We start from the raw sequence: 21763 nt of genomic DNA, 5'->3' as shown, positions 1-21763 counted from the left end.
AGATTGAAAAGAGTTACTGTATATAAAATATATGTATATAATGTATATATACATATATATCTCAGAACCTATTACAGTAAACACTAAGTAAATATTAGCAATTAATATTACTCTGCTTAGAGCCCCTTTTTTACTTAACAATGTGCCATGAACAACTTTCCCTGTCAATAGATATATATCTACATCTTCATTTTGAATGTGTATAGAAATAAATGCATTTTATGACTATCATAGTGTACTTTATTTTAACTATATGGAATCTACTATAGACTCATTATAATGAATATCTCTAAAATACATATTTGTAAATCGGTGCTCCTTTAATAGATGTCTAATAGTGGAACTAATGTATCAGATGACTTGCACAGTTTAAAATTTTGGATTCATACAGCTAAATTGATCTCCAGAACATTTTCTCCAATTTTATTTTCACCAGCAGAATATGAGAGTACCCATTTACCTACATTCTTACTGATTTGAGGGATTCCCTGTTAGCTCAGCTGGTAAAGAATCTGCCTCCAATACAGGAGACCCTGGTTCGATCCCCGGGTTGGGAAGACCCCTGGAGAAAGGATAGGCAACCAAGTTCAGTTTTCTTGGTCTTCTCTGGTGGCTCAGATGGTAAAGAATCCACCTGCAATGTGGGAGACCTGGGTTCCATTCCTTGTTTGGGAAGATTCTCTGGAGAAAGGAATGGCTGTTCCTTCCATATTCTTGTCTGGAGATTTCCATGGACAAAGGAGTCTGGCAGGTTACAGTCCAAGGGGTTGCAAAGAGTTGGATCTGACTCAGCAACTTTCACTTCACTTCACTTACTGATATGAAATAGTATCTCTCTTTTAAATCTTGAAGATAATGCCAGCTGTATGTGCAAAAACTATGCTTGCCTTACTGTGTGTGCATTTATACATGTGTTTATGTGTATTTATATATACATATGTACTTGCATTTGTTTGTACACGAGTGTGTAAACTTACATGTGTGCAATAACTATATCAAATATTTGTAAAAATCTTGCATTGAGATTATATATCAAAATTTGCAAAGATTTTTAGAATGATCTTTGTTTCATGGAAAGAGCAAAAAACTGTACAGTAAAAAATGCACATTCAGTAATTACGGTACTACTCAAGGAAAAGGAGTAATTTTCACACAACCAGGTTTTTCTCCTCATTTTCCAAAACACCTTATACATTTCATCTGGGAGTATATCATTTGCATAGTAAAAGAATGAGAGGCATCACTTCTTGGCCTTTTGGCTAAGATCAAGTGTAGAAATGAGATGTAGTAGGTAAAGTGGAAGGATCAATTAATAGACAAACATTACCTTGCAGCAATAAGGACATGACACAACCAAATTTCACTTCTCTAATTGGCAAGACATTTCTTGTTTGTTTATTTGTTTATTTATTTATTTACTATGGGACCCAGGTCTGGAATTAGCTACCAGATTTTTTTTTTTTTAAGAGTGTACCCCACCTCCTATCTCAGCTATAATGCATCAACTTCTAGGCCCTAAAGACCTATGATAGCAGGAACCGTGCATACTTTAGTCTTCATCGTAGCTTCAGAAACTAACCAATGAATGAAAGGATTCAATGATATCTTCTTTATCTATTTCTAATTGTTTAGAAATGCCTTTTTCATCCACTGGATGCCCATCAAACTGGAAACAAATCTGCCCCTCTGATAAATCTGAATTTTTTCAAAGCAGGCTCAGTTCATGAAATGAGCATGAGTGTTACAGTTTCACAGCAGCACACAATCATCATGCCATGTGGCCTTCTATTCCTATCCTGGCTTTTTCTTGATTCTCAATGGCCATGATAATTCCATGTCTTCCACCGTTCTTTATAGAAAAGATATTGGGTCTAGACCAAGAATCATTTCTTTGTATTTCCTCATTCCCACTCTCCTAGGGATGTAATTAAAAGGTAACTATGTAATTATTTGAGACCAGTAGAGGTTTTGCTGTCTTTACTGCATTCTAGTTTTCCCGTGACCTTACTTTCCAGCCTAATGTTTAACAACATTAGTTTAAAAAGTTAAATCTTCATAGTTTAAGAAATCAGGGAGGTATGGAATTCCCTAAAATATCATTGCACCAGATTCTGAATAAACACAAATTACAGTATTTTTGAAACTGCTTTGAAGAATGCTTTGTATATCTGAAGTGACCCTCAGGAAGCATTAGGAAGAGTGATAATCCCTGGCTAAGTTCTTTCCTCTGTCTGAATCTGTGCTAGACTAGACCTTAAAGATAATCAATGTTTTTAACTGTCAGAGGGGTTGTAGAGGAAGAATTTCACATAGAGAAATTGGTATCAATTTAAATAACATAGGGTGGGGGGAATATGATGCTTGTTCAGAAATGCTGAGCTGACTAGAGTAGAAAGAATATGAAATTTGTAGAAAAAATAGTAGAGATTTTTTTTACAGGGAATAGTAGCAGGTAAGGTTTTAACTAAGGATCTTTATGGTTAAACTAAGTTTAGATTTTGTTAAACCACAGTTGAGAGTCAAGCAAGTTTTTTGGAGAAGGGAGAAAGACGTTAAAACAGTATTTAGGAACCTGCTGCCTGACTCTCAAGTGTGGTCCTTGGTACTAAGCTGATGGTGGTGGTGGTGGTAGTGGTGTGTGTCTGTTAGTACGTGTGTGTGTGTGTGTGTGTGTGTGTGTGTGGTGGCAGGGAACCTAATTTGGACCTGTAGAAATCACCTAATTGTGAAGTTGTCCAGATAATCATGATGGTGTGATCAGTCACCTAGAGTCAGATATCCTGGAATGTGAAGTCAAGTGGGCCTTAGAAAACATCTCTACGAACAAAGCTAGTGGAGGTGATGGAATTTCAGCTTAGCTATTTCAAATCCTGAAAGATGATGCTGTGAAAGTGCTTCACTCAATATGCCAGCAAATTTGGAAAACTCAGCAGTGGCCACAGGACTGGAAAAGGTCAGTTTTCATTCTCATCCCAGAGAAAGGCAATGCCAAAGAATGCTCAAACTACCGCACAATTGCACTCATCTCACATGCTAGTAAAGTAATGCTCAAAATTCTCCAAGCCAGGCTTCAGCAATACATGAACCGAGAACTTCCGCGCTGTTCCGTGAACATCTGTTCAAGCTGGTTTTAGAAAAGGCAGAGGAACCAGAGATCAAATTGCCCATATCCGCTGGATCATCAAAAAAGCAAGAGAGTTCCAGAAAAACATCTATTTCTGCTTTATGGACTATGCCAAAGCCTTTGACTGTGTAGATCACAATAAACTGTGGAAAATTCTGAAAGAGATGGGAATACCAGACCATCTGACCTGTCTCTTGAGAAACGTGTATGCAGGTCAGGAAGCAACAGTTAGAACTGGACGTGGAACAACAGACTTGTTCCAAATAGGAAAAGGAGTACATCAAGGCTGTATACAGTCACCCTGCTTATTTAACTTATATGCAGAGTACATCATGAGAAACACTGGGTTGGAAGAAGCACAAGCTGGAATCAAGATTGCCAGGAGAAATATCAATAACCTCAGATATGCAGATGACACCACCTTTATGGCAGAAAATGAAGAGGAACTAAAAAGCCTCTTGATGAAAATGAAAGAGGAGAGTGAAGAAGTTGGCTTAAAGCTCAACATTCAGAAAACTAAGATCACGGCACCCGGTCCCATCAATTCATGGGAAATAGATGGGGAAACAGTGGAAACAGTGTCAGACCTTATTTTTTTGGGCTCCAAAATCACTGCAGATGGTGATCGCAGCCATGCAATTAAAAGATGCTTACTCCTTGGAAGGAAAGTTATGACCAATCTAGACAGCGTATTAAAAAGCAGAGATATTACTTTGTCAACAAAGGTCCGTCTAATCAAAGATATAGTTTTTCCAGTAGTCATGTATGGGTGTTAGAGTTGGACTGTGAAGAAAGTTGAGCACTGAAGAATTGATGCTTTTGAACTGTGGTGTTGGAGATGACTCTTGAGAGTCCCTTGGACTGCAAGAAGATCCAACCAGTCCATCCTAAAGGAGATCAGTCCTGGGTGTTCATCGGAAGGACTTATGTTGAAGCTGAAACTCCAATACTTTGGCCACCTCGTGCGAAGAGTTGAATCATTGGAAAAGACCTTGATGCTGGAAAGGATTGGGGGCAGGTGGAGAAGAGGGAGACAGAGGATGAGATGGTTGGATGGCATCACTGACTCAATGGACATGAGTTTGAGTAAACTCCGGGAGTTGGTGATGGACAGGGAGGCCTGGCGTGCTGCGATTCATGGGGTTGCAAATAGTCGGACACGACTGAGTGACTGAACTGAACTGCCTGAAGGAATTGAAAGAAAGAGATGAGAAGAAGGACGTGTGAGGAATGCTCTAAAGGAAATGTTTTAATATGGTGTGGTCCTGAGATGTACAGCATAGTATGAAGGGCAGTCTTCACTGAAATGAGTGATTTTTAAACTTCAATGAAACTTTGAGATCACACGTCATAGGTTGTGCTAAAACAGAACTAAATGTATGTTGGGGGAGCCAAGAGAAAATGGCACTATTGATATATGGTCTTCTATTTTGCAGTGTCTTTTGCTTTGTTGAAGTATTTCATTCTCCATGGTCAGTGAAATCTATAGTCAGAAGAAGATTGAAAACCCCACAGGAAATGTGCCTCCCCTACCAATACATTCAGGGTTTACCTTTTCCTTCCTTCCCTCCTGCAACATCCAGGTGAGTTGCTTTCTCTGTCTGACCTGGTTGGTGGTCTATCAGAGCACAGGAAGCCCTGGGGAGCATTGTACACACATGGGATTAATCTTAAAGGAAGAGTTTGGTTTGCCTTAGAAACAAAACCCCATCTATTGAGCAACATTAGTTAAATTTCTATCCCTAATTTGTCCATGGGTTCTTACCTTTTGCCCTGGTATCTAGGTTCTTAGTGAAGACCTGCATAAAAGTGAATGAATCGATTGGAAAACATTATGTGCTCAGTCGCTCAGTCATGTCCACCTCTTTGCCATCCCATGGACTGTAGCCCGCCAGGCTCCTCTGTCTGTAGAATGTTCCAGGCAAGAGTACTAGAGTGGGTTGCCGTTTTCTACTCAAAAATCATTATACTTTACTAAAAATAAGGAATATGAGAGTAAGATTCATGCAAACATAAGTGGATTTGGGGGGATCTCTGTGAGTCTAAAGCTGTGGATAGTATCATAATGGAGAGGGTGAGGGCCCAGGAGAGAGACTGCAAAATGCATTCCTATCTAATCCCATTGGGAAACATTTAGAATCTCACTTCAGTGGGAATGAAAGTTTCTGCAAGATGGTGCATTGTGTGGAGGAAGAATACAGCTGGCATCAATGGTCCTAACACAATTCGTGGAAAGACTGTGCTAGTTTCTTGTTTGTGGTTTTCTGGGGAAGTGAGTAAAAGATTTTCCAAAGAAAACTCTGGTGGTTCCATATGTATCTATTTAAAATTTAAACTTGACAGTGCCTTTATTCCACTTCACAATCAATTCTTAGAGGCTAAAGTGAAACGAAGGGATGAGGACTTGGTGACATCTTAACTTCCTAGTCAGTGGGAGTGCATGCCTCTAGGCCACGCTGTCAGCCAGAATCTATTGCTTTTGTCAGATGTTTTATTAGATTCTTCTAAGCTGTACAGTCCTTAACAAAAACATAATTCCAGAGCCCAATTATGATACCATTTAGATTGTATCTCAATTCTTTGGGCTATTTTCCTGTGACAAATTGTGCATTTTAGTTCTAAGAGGTGCTTTTATGCACTTCTACCCATAACTAGTGAAATTATTCATCAGACATGTTTAACATACCTGTGGTCATCTAATCTGATGTTGGTGCCACTGAAAAGTATCTATCTTCGCTGGTACCGTAGCTATCTCCTCTGCATCTGTCTTTGCACCCTGCGGGTCAGGGAGACTGACAGTGTTTTAAGGACAATCTTCTACTTCTCTATCTCCTTTTCCTTCTAGAGAAAAATTTTGCTCTGATAACATTTAATGACCTTTGATGAGACTAACTTTCATCAGTTGAATGCCATTTGGGTGTCAATTAGGCTTTCAGTTCTGCAACAAGAACATTTTTATCCTCATTTTACCTAAAAGGACACCCACTCAAGCTCATTTTATTTTAAGCCATTAACACAAGGTCATGCAGCTAAATGGAGGTAGTGCTGTGTTCCACTAGCCCATGAACTAGGATAGAGATAGTGTCTGTTCTCACTCTCCAGGACTTGTCAGTGTCTAGTGCAGTGGCTGGCATGCAGGAGTCTAACTGAATAGTTTTAGAGTAAGGAAACTGGTGAGTGGATGATCCAGGTGTATGAATGCAAAGCCTGAGTGCACTCACCTAAAGGGTTCATGAACACTGACAAAGAGATAAGATCCCATGATGAAATTTTCATTGGTTTTTCGCAACATGATTTAAAAAGAAACTTAGATGACTTTAAAGGCACATCCTTGATTCTGCACCATTTTAGAAATGATGATGTTAGTAGATGTAGTTCTTTTTTCTAATAATTTTATTTATTTATTGGTTGTGCTGGGTCTTCATTGTCATGTGAGCTTTTCTCTAGTTGTGGCAAGTGGGAGCTATTCTCTAGTTGCGTGGGCTACTCATTGAGATGGCCTCTCTCACTGCAGAGCACAGGCTCTAGGGTGTGTGGGCTTCAGTAGTTGTAGCACAAGGGCTCAGTAGTTGTGGCTCCCGGGCTCTAGAGCATAGGGTCAGTAATTGTGGCACATAGGCTTAGTTGTTCTGAGGCATGTGGGATCTTCCCGGACCAGGGATTGAACCTGTGTCTCCTGCATTGGCAGGTGGATTCTTTACCATTAAGCCACCAGGGAAGCCCTGGATGTAGTTTTTAATAACAATGTCTTAAATAAAAAGTTGGCAATAGGTCCATACAATTAAAAAAGAATTTCCAGTCCTCCAAATTCCAAAGCCTGTGTTACCCCAGATGGCATCCTGAGCAAGCTTTATCTTATTCATTCACAAACAGTGAGAAATCCAGATATTGTTCCTATCTTCTTCCTGACTTTGAGAATCCCAAGGAAAGCCTGGGGAAGCACTTTCTTCAATATGATTGTGCTTCTACCCTCCACTGGGCTCTATGGCTATAATTCATGTGCTGAATCATCCCTAAGAGCACAGTCCTGCCTATCTAGGTAATTTCAGTCTCTTAAACTCACACAATTTAGAACACATTCTTACAATGATATGGTTAAAATGAAAGGTTTTTTTTTTTTTTTAGTTAAGATTTATAAAATTTCTCTGTTATATACTGGTATTTAGAGTTAATGTGCATTTCTCTTAAGTAATTGACTCCCCCTGACTTGGCCAAGAGGTTCTCTATTTAAAGGAAAGATACATATACTAGGACAATTTCAAGAATAAAATATTAAGAATAAGTTATACATTAAATAATTCCTAAGAGTTAGATAAGAAAATCAGTTGTCGGTAGAGAACTTGCATTAGGTTTTAAGATTATGTTATTATTTTCACAATGTAATATGGAATTAAGCTTCATCAGTGGGAGAAAGTAGCTGGTCATCATTTTGAAAGGGAAGATAGGTAACAAGCCAAAAATGTTCTCCCTTAGAGACTAGACTCCCTTAAATGTTCTCCCTTAATTTAAATAAACAGTAGGTAAAGGAGAACATTTTCATGTTTTCTCAAGCACAAAAACATAGATATCCCATTTCTGATTGTTTTGAGGAGAATATTTTATTTTTGTGGATGCAAACATGTATCCACAAAGTGAGGCAACAAAGTGAGGGAGGTTGGAGAACACATGATGGTAGAAAAAATAAGCTATTTTCATTTTTTCCTAAGTCTCTGCAGAATTATGCTTTATGTAATCTTTGTCATTTTATTTGGCATTGTTTTATTAAATCTGAAATAACTCTGCACTCAAAATACCTTAAAAGGTGACCACTGACTTTCATCTGTAGTCAGAACACTTCAAGAACACTTTCATATTCTGAGAATCTCCAAAATAAGAGAAACTTGGGATACTCCTAGTATGTGGATAATGTTCCTGGTTGTCTTCAGTAGCCCATTGATTGAATTTCCAGCCAGGGCAGTTCAACAGAAATCTCAGGCACATTTGCAAGATTCCTTTTCCTGGCTTTACTGAAGTTCTCTGTTGTTCTAGCCAAAGCATTTGTGGTTTCATATTTACCTTTTTCTGTATTTTTAAGAAAGCGATAGAACGGTATTCCTTAAACAATAAGGGTTTGCAAGGCTGCCCTAAAATTACTTTTTTAAAGGGCACCCAAAAGACCCATCAAATTGATTTTTTTACCTTATAACTTTGTCCTCTTTTTGTGTTCTAAGTCTCTAATAATTTGAAGTAAAGTGATAAAAGCACATCTGAAATGCCATTGAAATGTTTTAAATGCACTTTTCTGTATATCATCATTTTTTTTTTTATCATCACTGTTTTATTTGGCAGGAGTAGAAATATGTCCATGCTACAGTGCTTATTTTGGCTAAAGAGCCAGTGCTATATTTTTTCTGCTACTGCAGTGTTTCACTTTTACACAAATTAATAAGTGCAGTCCTTACATTTAGGAAATAGACACGTTTACTGATATCAGCCTAGTAAAGCTAATACATGGTTTGCTGTCAAACTAAGGTAAACAATAACGTAAACATAATATAAACAAAAGTAACAAAGAAAGGATGCCCTTATTTCCATTAACCACAGGTTATGTAAATTCTTAAGTCTCACATACAGAGATATTTCTAAATTTGATTAATTCAAGTAAAAAAAAAAGATTTTAATTCAACCTAGTTCTTATAATCACTTTGAAAGATATTGATATATTCCAAAGAATTTCCTAACATGTGTTCATATTAAAACAAAAGCAAATTCTGTTATGAACATAATTTAAAATTTCTGATTATGAAGTTCATAGAGAAGTAAATCTTCATGTTTTAGGCATACTATATAGAGGCTGGTTCTTTGAAAACATTCTGCAACAATCCTGGGTACTCATCCAGTTTTATTGTTGGATTCAAATTTGGGTTAAAATAATTCGGGACCTGTTCTGCTGTTTTTTTCTGTTTTTTTCTAGAAGGATTATAGGATACTGTGATCAAGAAACTATTGTGTGGCATCAAAGGCATTTTTGAGTATTTCTAATATGAGAAAATGCCAGATTTGATTGTCTAAGAATTACAGAAGTCTAGGTTGTCTGATAACTACTGTTGGCAGTATTCCTCACTGCCTTGAGCTATTTCTTTCTTTCTAATTCCAGGAATAGAAGGATAAATAGCGTACTTGTATTTATTATTATTATTATTCTGCCATCAAAAAAAATCTTCTCCACTGTTCTCCAGGTCTCCAGCATACAGGTTGAAAGTTGATTGTAAGTTGTTTGGGAATTAATCATCCACACTCTTATAAAAGCCTCAGCATCACTTGTCCTCTGGCCATATCGGTTAGTTTACAGCTTAAAACAAATGGAAAATTCTACTGTCTAGATGCTGCTACTTTAAGATCAAGTCATTCTTTTTGAATTTCTTTTTACATCTTTCTTGGCCCCCAGGGAAGAATCAGTGTATTTTAATATCCAGAAGATTTGTTTCAGGTTGTTGATATATCAAAATGTTTTGTAGTCCTATTAAAATGACATTTGCTGATGACTTGAGACAATGCATTGCATCATTCCATCTCAGCATGAAAACGGACTGATCTTTTCATCACAGCCACCCAGGTAATCCGGTAACCCGCGGCTCTAATGTGATCAGCCACACCACTAACGCGGTATTTGCATAAGTGCTTCTCTGAGATGGACTGAATTTTTAATCCAAAGTCGAGTCAAGGAAAAATAGCTGTTGGAGAATGATTTATCCTTTTATTGACTAAATGAAATTATTCAAATCCTGAAATCGGCTCTCTTCTTCAGCATTAGAATTTCAAGTAGACGCACCCTGGTTCTATATTGTATATTAAACACACACACACAGTAGAACTTTTGAAAGATAGTATGTTTTTATTTCTGTTACTCTAGGAGGTGGGTCAAAGAGGATCTTGCTGTGATTTATGTCAAAGACTGTTCTGCCTATGTTTACCTGTAAGAATTGTATAGTGTCTTTAATCCATTTTGAGTTTATCTTTGTGTACGGTGTTAGGAATTGTTCTAATTTCATTCTGTTACATGTAGCTATCCAGTTTTCCCAGCATCACTTATTGGAGAGGCTATCTTTTCTCCTTTGTATATTCTTGCCTCCTTTGTCAAAGATAAGGTACCCATAGGTGCATGGGTTTATCTCTGGGCTTTCTATATTGTTTCATTGTTTTATATTTCTTTTTTTTGTGTGCCAGTGCCACACTGTCTTGATTACTGTAGCTTTGTACCTATTTGCAGGGCAGGAATAGAGATGCAAACACAAACAGACTTGTGGACACAGCAGGAGAAGGAGAGGGTGGGACAAATTGAGACAGCAGCCTTGAAACATATATATTACCATACATAAAATCAATAACTCATAGGAGGTTGCTTTATAACACAGGGTGCTCAACCCAGTGCTCTGTGACAACCTAGAGGGGTGGAAAGGAGGTTCAAGGGGGAAGGGACATGTGTATACTTATGGCTGGCTCATGTTGTTGTATGGCAGAAACCAACACAACATTATAAAGCAATTATCCTCCAATTAAAAATAAGTGAAAGACAAGATAGTATGGAATGTTCAGCTTTTATGCATTCTATTGTTTTCCAATACATTCTAATATTTTCCAGTCACAAAAAATGGGCAGTGGATGAGCATGGAATAATTAAGAAAATTAAATCACTCCTCTAGGTTAGGTCGGGTGAGAGCTTTCATACTATTCACATACAGAACCAATACTTTCTTTTCCTCCCTCAGTTCATAGAAGAGAAAAAAAAAATGCAGTAGGCAACAAAACAAAACAGGAACATGGATCTCTTTGAGACATACATGACTCTAGGTAGTGTACTTGCCATGAAAGTAGACAAGGCCACACAGACGGGAGGCTTATTTGAGAGATCATGACACTCTCTGAAGTTGAAAGTGAATTTCATATTCCCTCTTGAATGTTGTGAATGTAGAAAAATAGGAAAAAAGCATTAAAGGAAACAAAATGAAGAAAAAATACTCTCAAAGTACATTTTTGAAGTGCCAAATATATTTGAAGACATTTATTCTGTCTCTCTACCAGAAGAGTAGTACCTATTTGAAACTGGATTCTAATGCCAGGCGGTGAAACTTCAAAAAATTCATGGGTTATAATATCAAAAGGGCAGTTTTCTCTCCTGTGGTATTTTTTTTAAATCTCACGTGAAAATAAGAGGCTGTGGACATTTCACAAAACAGCCTGTTTTCCTGGCTGATTTTACACACGTGCAGGATTTGGATATTTTGGGCAAGTTCCAAGTTTCTGACGCCACCAGCATTTTGTCCATCAATATTTGAAACCTGTCAGTTCCCGACATTAAGTCCGTGTGATGACAGACAGCAAACTGGATGTGAGACTGTGAAAATAAGGTCCACCTGGTTCAGAAAAAGCCCTGCATTCAGCTTCTGGCCTCATGACTTAGCTGTGAAGATGAGCTGTAAAAAATCAGATAGACCATATTTTAAGGGGAAACAACCTGATTTTTTTTAAAGCACATGCCTCAAACTGTTCTTCTGAAATGAACCCTCATTTTCTTAAAGTCAACTTTAGATTGCAAGACTCCCTTTTAAAGACTGTGACGTTTTATCACTTAAAAATAATTACATATCATAGCCTTAGATGTTTGTTTTTTTGCCTTTGTACAATCCCCAATTGTAATTTCTAGGATGAAGTTTACAGGGCATTGTTATGACATATTTTTAAGTTTTAATAATACTACATAATGGGAAAGAAGACTTTGGAAATCAAATTGCATTATGAATGCTATTTAGGTTTCTTGATTCTGCTTATAAATGTCTCACATTTATAAGTTTGATTAAGCTTGTTACTGTTTATTCATAAATGCCCAACTCTTTTGAGTAAGAAAAAGAAAAACTCCACAAGACAAATAACACTGCAAAACTAATTATCGAACTGTTCTTATTGACCAGAATTAATAGTCCAAAACATCACATAGAATGAAAAGTTAATGAACAGAATGGTGAGAGCAGAATGCCATTTGAATAGAGATGTCTTCACTAAGATTTATGCCATAATTAAGGACAAATTTCTACCTTTCATCATTTCGGGAACCTGGAACTTCTTTTTGTTTTGAGTCCAGGATTTCATGGGTCATGTATTTTGTAAATACACAGTCCCTCTGTATAGCATTTTTCTGCACTGCTCTGTGGATCTCACAGCTTTTGAGTATTGATAAAACTGACCTTAATAATACCTTGAACAAGAACCCGATTCAGTTTGATATTTCAAATGTTTGGGGTGGGGGGGAAACAGCAGCTGAGTTAGAATAGGTTCCCTTCTTTTTACCAAGCATATGATTCCAATCCTTAAACACGAAACATGTCCTCTAAAACTTTACACTTGATGGTCTGTTCTGCTTTAGTAGATAGTTTGGAGTGTCTAGGCCAATCTTCACAGAGTCGGACAGTTCTTGGATCATCATTTTTATACTAGTGTTTAAACATATATTTTAAAATATTGGCAGTTCAAATGTTCTATAGATTTCTATAAGATTCGACAGTTCCCAATCTATCAAAAAGAAACCTCTTTTCTGAAATTTACTTATTTCATTTCCACTAAATGAAATTAGTTTTATACCAAGTGTTACATACTTTTTACCACTACATGCAATAGTTTCTGACCAATGAAATAAAATTGAAGAAATAATGTAGATACTCCAGTAATGAGAGCTACTATTTGCATGGCATTTTGTAATTATATAATGCATGCTAAGTCGCTTCAGTCATGTCCGACTCTTTGTGACCCCATGGACTGTGGCCCACAAGGCTCCTCTGTCCATGGGATTCTCTAGGCAAGAATATTGGAGTGGGTTGCCATGCCCTTCTCCAAATTATATAAAGGATATTTGTAAAGTATCCGTTTAACTCCTTCCAACAGCTTTGTGAGGAATGTTGCACTGTCCTTGTTTTCACAGATAGTACTTGTTCAAAGGGCTTCCCAAGTGACCCGATGGTAAATAATCTGTCTGCCAACACAGGAGATTCAAGAGACATGAGTTTGATCCCTGGGTTGGGAAGATCCTCTGGAGGAGAAAATGGAAACCCAGTTCAGTGTCTTTCCTGGGTAATCCAATGGACAGAGAAACCTGGTGGGCTACAGTCAACAGGGTCTCAAAGAGTTGGACATGACTGAGCCCAACAACAACAAAACTTGTTCAAAGGTTGCCTACCAGGAAGAGACTTGTTCAAGTCTTCTGCATTTTTCATGTCCTGTTACCATGTTAGTTTAAATAAACTAACTATTCTCATTTCGATGATCTAAAAGAAAAATCTAAATTTAGAATGATACAGATGATTTCTAATTCTCCATTGAAGACATTCAAGTGGTTTAAATACTGAATGTCTCTTGCACCTTCCCTGGGTCTTTTCCTTATAGAAAACAGTGCAAATTCATGATATCTAAAAGATAGGAACTGGAAATGCAGACTTTTATTTGCTTTTAGTATTATATTAAAAAGGAAAAATTAGAATTAAAAGAGGCTGACTATATTAGCAGGGTATGGGTACAGGATTTGCTCAGATAAAAGGGAGCATTATCAAGATTCCTGGCTTGAGCCCAAAGGAGAGAGAGCTTTCTCTAGTGCAAATTGCCTCACACTTCGACACTGTGCCAGCTTTGTAAATGGGGCATATTTCCCCTCTAACTAAAGCCAAAGTATCATATTTACTTTTTTTTGAATGCAATAATTAAGCCATTAAGTAGGAGGTTTCTAAATTGGACCATGTTTGAAGAAACCATTAGCAAAAGTCAGAAAAGGCCATTTTGCTTCTGAAACAACACAACCTGTTAATCCAAATCAACCCCACTGGACAATCATTACCTGTCCCTCTTGTGGAAGCTGGTTTTCCCTGTAAAGCTCATGAACAAAAAACATACAATCAGCAGTTTCATCCAATCATGATTGTGGTTTCTGTTAGGAAACTTCATGGAAGTTTTTTATGAATTTTTTTTATGGAGTTTTATAATTTTTATGAATTAAGCTTCAAACTGGCAGACCTAAACCTCAGGTGAAGAGGATCTGGGAACTCAGTTAGGAAACCATTACATCTATATTTTCACTAGCCTCTAATGGAAATTTAGCATTTCCTTCAATAATTCATCAAAGCAGTACATTGCTGTAATATCAGCAGTGCCTTTGAATTTGGAGCAGAGCAATCATGGTTATTTTCATATTGCATTCCTGTTGCTTCAGCCATCTCACTGTGTTGTTCAAGTATTATCACTTCTTTGAAATTAACGGTAGTTAGATATGTCAGTCCATTTTATCATTTAATGAGAAAGAAACAATACTGCTATGTCACAAATTTATTTTTAAATATTTCGGTGGTTGTAATTAAATATAACTGTGATTTTTGTAATTAACCCCAAACACATTTCATTTCATGTATTTAAAAACACTTTTCTAAGAAGGAGTTCAGAGTTTAGCATGCTGCCAAAGTGGTCTGATGTGCAAATCAAAAAGTTCAATACCTTTGAGAATTCCACTGTTGAGATTGTCATTTATATCTGGCTCAGATTCAACAAGTGTGTGTGTACACATACCATACACACATGTGCACTATTTGCTTGACTCTAGAACAGACTAGGCACTAGGAAGAAAAATATAAATTACTATATTGTTAGTGACCTTATAAGAAAGATGCCCACCATAGGCATGTTTTACATGCATCATAATTTTTATCTTTACTTTATAGACAAAGAGCGGTTTCCCTGGTGGCTCAGATGGTAAAGAATATGCCTGCAATGTGGGAGACCTGGGTTCGATATCTGGGTTGGGAAGATCCCCTGGAGGAGGGCATGGCAACCCACTCCAGTATTCTTACCTGGAGAATCCACATGAACAGAGGAGCCTGGCAGGCTGTAGTCCATGGGGTCGCAAAGAGTCAGAAATGACTGAGCAACTAAGCACAGCACACAGACAAGGAGACTTTGGCATAAATAAGCTAGGTAAAAAATAATGAAAAAAATATTTTTGAAAAAAGTTAAATAAACTGCTCCAGCAAGTAATTTGGTTGAGCTGGAGTTTGTATCTAAGAAATTGAGCTCCAAGACCCCCAAGCAGAACCACTGGGCTTTCCCACTGCTCCGTTTGACGAGTGCAGGCCTGTAGATTTTTAGAGGCTCTCTGAGATCAGAGAGGACAAGTAGGCAGCCAAAGAATAGAGGGCATTGTTGTGGGTGTCACTTCTTCCACTTATGATGTCTAGATAAGGTTGGCAGGATGGCAGCAGTCATCCAAGTGAAGAAGGAAAGTGGGCATTGCAGGAAAGGATGGTGACACATGCAATGAGCAAGAACATTTCCATTGAATTTACTGCAAAATATTACCAAGTGTACAATTGAGCCAAAGACTGGAGGGAGCTGGGACTAGAAGGTAAATGGAAACCGAAAGCAGGTAGGAAACTCTGTGCCAAGCTCTCCATTTTTTCCTTCATTACCAGATGTACAGTGTTTTGCAATGTACCACTTAGGTTCTGCAGCTTTGGCCCACCAGTTCTAATATCATGATATTTTTATTCAGTGACTAAATTACGAGGTTTCAACCTAGAGCTTCACATGTTGTTCAAGCAAGTAAACTTCTAAAGGAAACAAAAGACAAAGTCTGATTGAAGATATCTGGAATAAACTAGATTCTTGAAGAGCTACTTACCAGAAGCTACAGTGCTGGAAGCTGACCTGACTGACTCTTAGTCCTAGAAGAGCTTATTTTACTGAAGAGTTGCCTGGGCCGTTGGTGGTGGTAAGGGTTCTGTCTGTATCATTTATTTATCATTTTTAGCAACATTATGAGGGAGCTATTTTTTAAAGCTTCTTTTGCAGATGAGGAAACTGAGTTTTAGGAGAGACTGCATAACTAGCCTAAGGGAGGTGGAGAATGGCATCCAAATCCAATCTGTCCCACTGCAAATACATCAGAACTAGACCCCACCTCTACTTCATTCTCTTCAAAACAACACCAGAACAATCACTAGACTCAATGACAAAGTCTTCCTGACAAAGTATTTACATTTTATCACAAATAAATAAATATATGTTCCCTTAAAACCATCTATTTCTCTTTACTTGTAGAAGGGAGGCATAGATACACCTCAAAGAATATGCAATATAAAAGCTTAATAATCTAGTGGAAATATTTTGGGCTAATATTTCAACTCTGAAATTTAACCTAGTCTTTAAAAGTCTTTTAAATTATTAGACTATGAGTTCACTTTGAGTCCAGAAATTCATCAGAAGTTTTCATTTCATTTTCTCTGCTAGCCCAGTTTTGTTATCTTTGGGTTATTTAGAAAATATTTGTGAACACTGGGGAAACTCTCTTCTTACTGTATGCAAAAAAAAAAAAAGACCACTTTGGAGAAAAATATCCAAAGAAAAGGATTCATTGCTCATCACCTGATAATTAATGCACCTGGGGAGCCATCTTATTTTAAGTTTACTGCCCATTCTTTTCCCTTTTTAAAATATTGCTGGTTATATATAATCCCTTCTCAGAGATTTATAAACCTATTGATTAAGCATCTTAAATTGCATAAGAACATAACATATAAGAATTTCCAATTGATTCCCACCAATAAGCAATGGAGCCTAGTTGTCAGTCTTGGTAAAATCAACAGAGGAAAATAATATCTTAGATTTGTATGACTTTAATGTAATTTGAATGTCTTAGAACAGGATCCTGAGGAAGATAACTTATTAGATTTGTATAATTTTAATGTAATTTGAATGACCTTGAACAAGATCCCCCCTATACACTAGAGCCTTTTAATGTAATTCATTATGGTACACAGTTCAGAATAAAATAGTTTTGTCTTTGATCCTACCAGATTCAGGAATATAGAACCACATGGGCAAATTTAGCTAACGTCTATCTCTCCATAACACTGATTGCATGGCAAGGATGCCAAGTTTGAATTATAGGGATGTTAAATGACTCCTGTATAAGCAAAACTACGCAGATTTGGTCACAACAAACCTTTCCATGTTGTTTACTTTGTGACAGGCTATCTTTAATTCTTATGTTAATACTCACAATAACTTTATGAGGTCGACCCAAATATTCTCAGATCCAAATATTATCATCTGGATAATCTGGATTATCCAGATGAGGAAGCTGAGGCAATGAGTGTTTAAGAAACTTAGCCAAGGTTACATGTAGCAGGGAACTGGGATTTGAGCCTTTACAGTCTCCTGCCAGAGTACATGTTTCTAACCACCAAGATTTACTCTGCCTCAACCTGAATATCTTAAGCATAGAAATGATGCTGAATTCTTTTTAAAGGGCTGGAAGTCTGTGAGATCTGGAAGTTTGCTGAGGCTTAAATTGAAATATGATATAATAAAAATATTTGCCATCTCCTCTCTAATTAGGCTCTTCAGAACAGAGATAGCATCTCTCACACTTCATTTCTGAGTTAAAAATTGACAATAAAATGGAGATAGTGGCTACAGTAAAGCACTACATAAAAACACTCTTTTCCAAATGATGATGAAAACATACAATAAACCAAGGATAGATTACATTATAAAAATCACATCAAAAGACCTTCAATCAAAGCTAGTGATAAAATATTCAGGCACAGAAAATAGGAAAGGACCACAGGTTGTCGTTGATCAAAAAGGAAGAGACAGAGGGGGAATAGAGAAACAAGTAAACTACCCGTTGCATGGCTGCCAAGCATAAATAAGAGATCCTCAGATTCTGAGAGCAAATGAGAGGGCCTGGGAAACCACAGGCATTTGAGCACCTTGTTCTTTTTAAGGCAGTTTACAACATAAACAAAACAAGGAAGCAAATGTAAAAACTTAACTACAGAGAAAGAAAAATCAGAATATCACAGAGCTAGCTAAAGAGTGACATAGACTTTATTTTCAGCCATTAGAAGACCTAAAAGACTGCCAGTCTTATTGAGGATAAGGGTAGGGAATTAATTAAAAGCTGATGGAGTTGGTCAGATGGAAGAAGGAGAATTTTTTTGTGATTCTGGCTGAGACATCTGTCTGTCACTCATTAGTCCCAGGATGGATTGGGCAGACCTGGCTGGTTTATCTGTTTCTTCAGTCCCAGCTTTCCTGAGGTTGCTCAAGGAAAGAATTACAGAAATTTGATTTTCAAACAAGTGTTTATAAGCTTCAGGCCTCCTTTGCTAGAACTTATAAAGAACTGTTTAAGAAATAGTTCGCAACTCCAAGTTAAGCAAGGTTAATATCAAATAATGACAGCAAATAATTGTTCTAGAAAAGTTTGTAAACTAGGAACCCATGGACAATGTGGTTTTCAAGAAGACCAACCCCCCCCCCAAAAAAAATCATATGTATAATTTTGTGTATGGGGTGAAGTCTGCCATAAAAAAAATTTACTGTAAACTGAATGACTTCAATCACAGAAATTTACATTCTCACAATTTGGGAGGCTGAAAGTGCAAGATCAAAGATCAAGGTGCAGGCAGCATTGACTTCCTTTGAGGCCCCTCTCCTTGGTTTACAGATATGTATCCTCTTCTGCTTCTTCATGGGGTCCTTTCTCTCTGTGGATGTATACTTGTTTTCTTCTTGTGTGTCCAAATTTTCTCTTTTTAGAAGGGTGCCAAGCAAATTAAATTAGCATCCACCCATATGATTTCATTTAACATTTGTTGTTATTTAGTCACCAAGTCATGTCTGACCTTTTTGTGACCCCCTGGGCTATAGCCCCCTCAGGTTCTTTGCAGTCACAGACGGAGGAGCTCTACATAGTCAGCAAAAACAAGACAAGGAACTGCTGCTAAGTCGCTTTAGTCGTGTCCAACTCTGTGCGACCCCATAGACGGCAGCCCACCAGGCTCCTTCGTCCCTGGGATTCTCCAGGCAAGAATATTGGAGTGGGTTGCCATTTCCTTCTCCAGTGCATGAAAGTGAAAAGAGAAAGTGGAGTCGCTCAGTCCTGTCTGACTCTTCACGACCCCACGGGCTGTAGCCTACCAGGCTCCTCCGTCCATGGAGTTTTCCAGGCAAGAGTACTGGAGTGGGGTGCCATTGCCTTCTCCACGACAAGGAACTGACTGTGGCTCAAATCATGAACTCCTTATTGCAAACTTCAGACTCATGATTCATGTCAATGTATGGCAAAAACTATTACAATATTGTAAAGTAATTAGCCCCCAACTAAAATAAATAAATTTATAAAAAAAAAAAAAATTGAAGAAAGTAGGAAAAACCAGTAGGCCATTCAGATAGGACCTAAATCAAATCCCTTGCAGTGAAAACGACAAGGAGATCTGATAGACAGAGTGCCTGAAAAACTATGAACAGAGGTTCATAACATTTTACAGGAGGCAGATATCAAAACCATCCCCAAGAAAAAGAAAGCCAAAATGATTGTCTGAGTCGGATACAACTGAGTGACTAAACAACAGCAAGACACTGCGGACTTTAGAGCTAGGAAAACGAAAAACTAGAAAAGCGTCCTGCCCCCATGGAGCTTATATTTCTTACTTCAGTAGCTGTTAAGAGGAGAAAATAATTAAAACTTAGTACGAACCTGATCCCAGATTCTATGTGAGCATAGAAAAAGTAATCGTGTCATTGGTATTATACTTGCCATGTCAGATGTACTCTGCACTGTTCAAGTCTCTGACTCTTAGAATGAAGCTCCCTGGTACTGTTCTATGGAGAGGTCAGGGGAAAGCATTATCTCCTTTTTGTAAACAGGGAAATTTATCCTAAGTCATATTGTTCTAAAGCAGCAGAACAAAGTGCAGGACTATTTGCCTCCAAAGTCCATGTCATTTTCCTTATATAAATTTTTTCTTCCAAAATAACTTTTGTCAATATTAAAAACAAAATCTTTGTACACCATTCTTTGAGAATATGAAGAAGGATGAGGTCAAATGCAAATTTAGTTACCCAGGGCTCTTTCCATTGAGGATTCTCTTGTAGCACCATTTTGAACATTAATTGAGGGACTTAATTAGATTTAATCAAACTTTTTTCTGTTATTATTGCAATGTCTCCCCTGAACCTTATTTCTTTTTTCTTTTTTTTTTATTTTATAAATTTATTTATTTTAGTTGGGGGCTTATTACTTTACAATATTGTAATAGTTTTTGCCATACATTGACATGAATCAGCCATGGGTTTACATGTGTTCCCCTTCCTGGCCCCCCCCCACATCTCCCTCCCCATCCCATCCCTCTGGGTCATCCCATTGCCCCGGCCCTGAGCCCTTGTCTCATGCATCGAACATGGACCTTATTTCTTAGGTAAATTTCATGTCACATTTTTCTCAGTTTTTTCCCCCTCTCTTAACTTACTTTCTACAATCTTCAGTATCAATTTTGACAGTTTGTATTTGCTTTTGATGACCATACTTAACGTCACAAGCCAGTATATAAATATAAAATCTTTATGTCAGATTTCCATTTAACAGATAAGCAAAAATGCTCCAGTTGGAGAAACTCAGGTTTTGTTAAATAGAGAAGAAATCTAACTCTAACCTTATATTGTATTAGAAGGCAACATAATAAAATGAGGAAGAATGAGACTAGGTATCTTAAGTTTTAAATCTACCTAGAGTTATAAGCTTGTCCAAGTCACCTCTCATGCTAGAATTCTTCCTTCTTAATTACTAAGTGGTGATTCCTTCAATCTTTTAACATGGCATGGGTTTTTCTACTTTTGTGATGTGAGCCAAACATATGTAGACAGAGAAATCTCAGTAAGGACCATAAAGTGCCCTGGCTTGATATGGTCTCAGTATCTACTATCTGGGGTAATATTTGGATAGTATGTGCATTGAATTTTGAAAGAAAAAATGTGACAAAATTGCAAGTATCTCTAGGATTTTTGTGAAAAATAAGCAAAACTGCATGTGCCTAGCTTAACACCTGACCCAGTATAGGAATGTCCAGTATATGGAGAAGGCAATGGCACCCCACTCCAGTACTCTTGCCTGGGAAATCCCATGGATGGAGGAGCCTGGTAGGCTACAGTCCATGGGGTCGCTAAGAGTCGGACACGACTGAGCGACTTCACTTTCCCTTTTCCCTTTCATGCACTGGAGAAGGAAATGGCAATCCACTCCAGTATTCTTGCCTGAAGAATCCCAGGGACGGCAGAGCCTGGTGGGCTGCCGTCTATGGGGTCGCACAGAGTCGGACACGACTGAAGCGACTTAGCAGTAGCAGTATATGATGGTGAGTGGTATTATTCTTACTAGTAATTCTCAAGCTAAGAAAGTTCTAAGGGGACAGTCAGATGCCGAATGTGGTCATTCACAATGAGAACTGCAGCCGTTGGATGTGTCCACACATGTAACAGACTGACCACTGCCTTCTCTCCAAGTAGGGAAATCCCATGGGTTGCCATGTTCAGGAGAGATTGCTTGGTAAGCTTGGAGTTAGGCTAAAGGAGTTACACCTACCTCCTCATACTTTTAGTCATAAATATAGTTTGATCTTATAGGTTTGTTGTGGTTTCTAATGTCTTACTCTGTCCTTGTTCTCTTAAATCTGTTAATATGTGACTCTGCTGCATTACAAAGGAGGATCTCTCTCTAGTAATTCACAACTCATTTGGAGGTCATCTGAAAAAGTCCTCAAATTAAGACACGCCTCTGTTTAAGCA

Source organism: Giraffa tippelskirchi, chromosome 3 (genome assembly GCF_054371585.1).
Source record: "Giraffa tippelskirchi isolate mGirTip1 chromosome 3, T2T-mGirTip1v1.2.pri, whole genome shotgun sequence".
NCBI classification, from domain to species: Eukaryota; Metazoa; Chordata; class Mammalia; order Artiodactyla; family Giraffidae; genus Giraffa; species Giraffa tippelskirchi.
The sequence above is the reverse complement of the archived record's forward strand: the minus strand, read 5'-3'. Positions refer to the sequence as shown.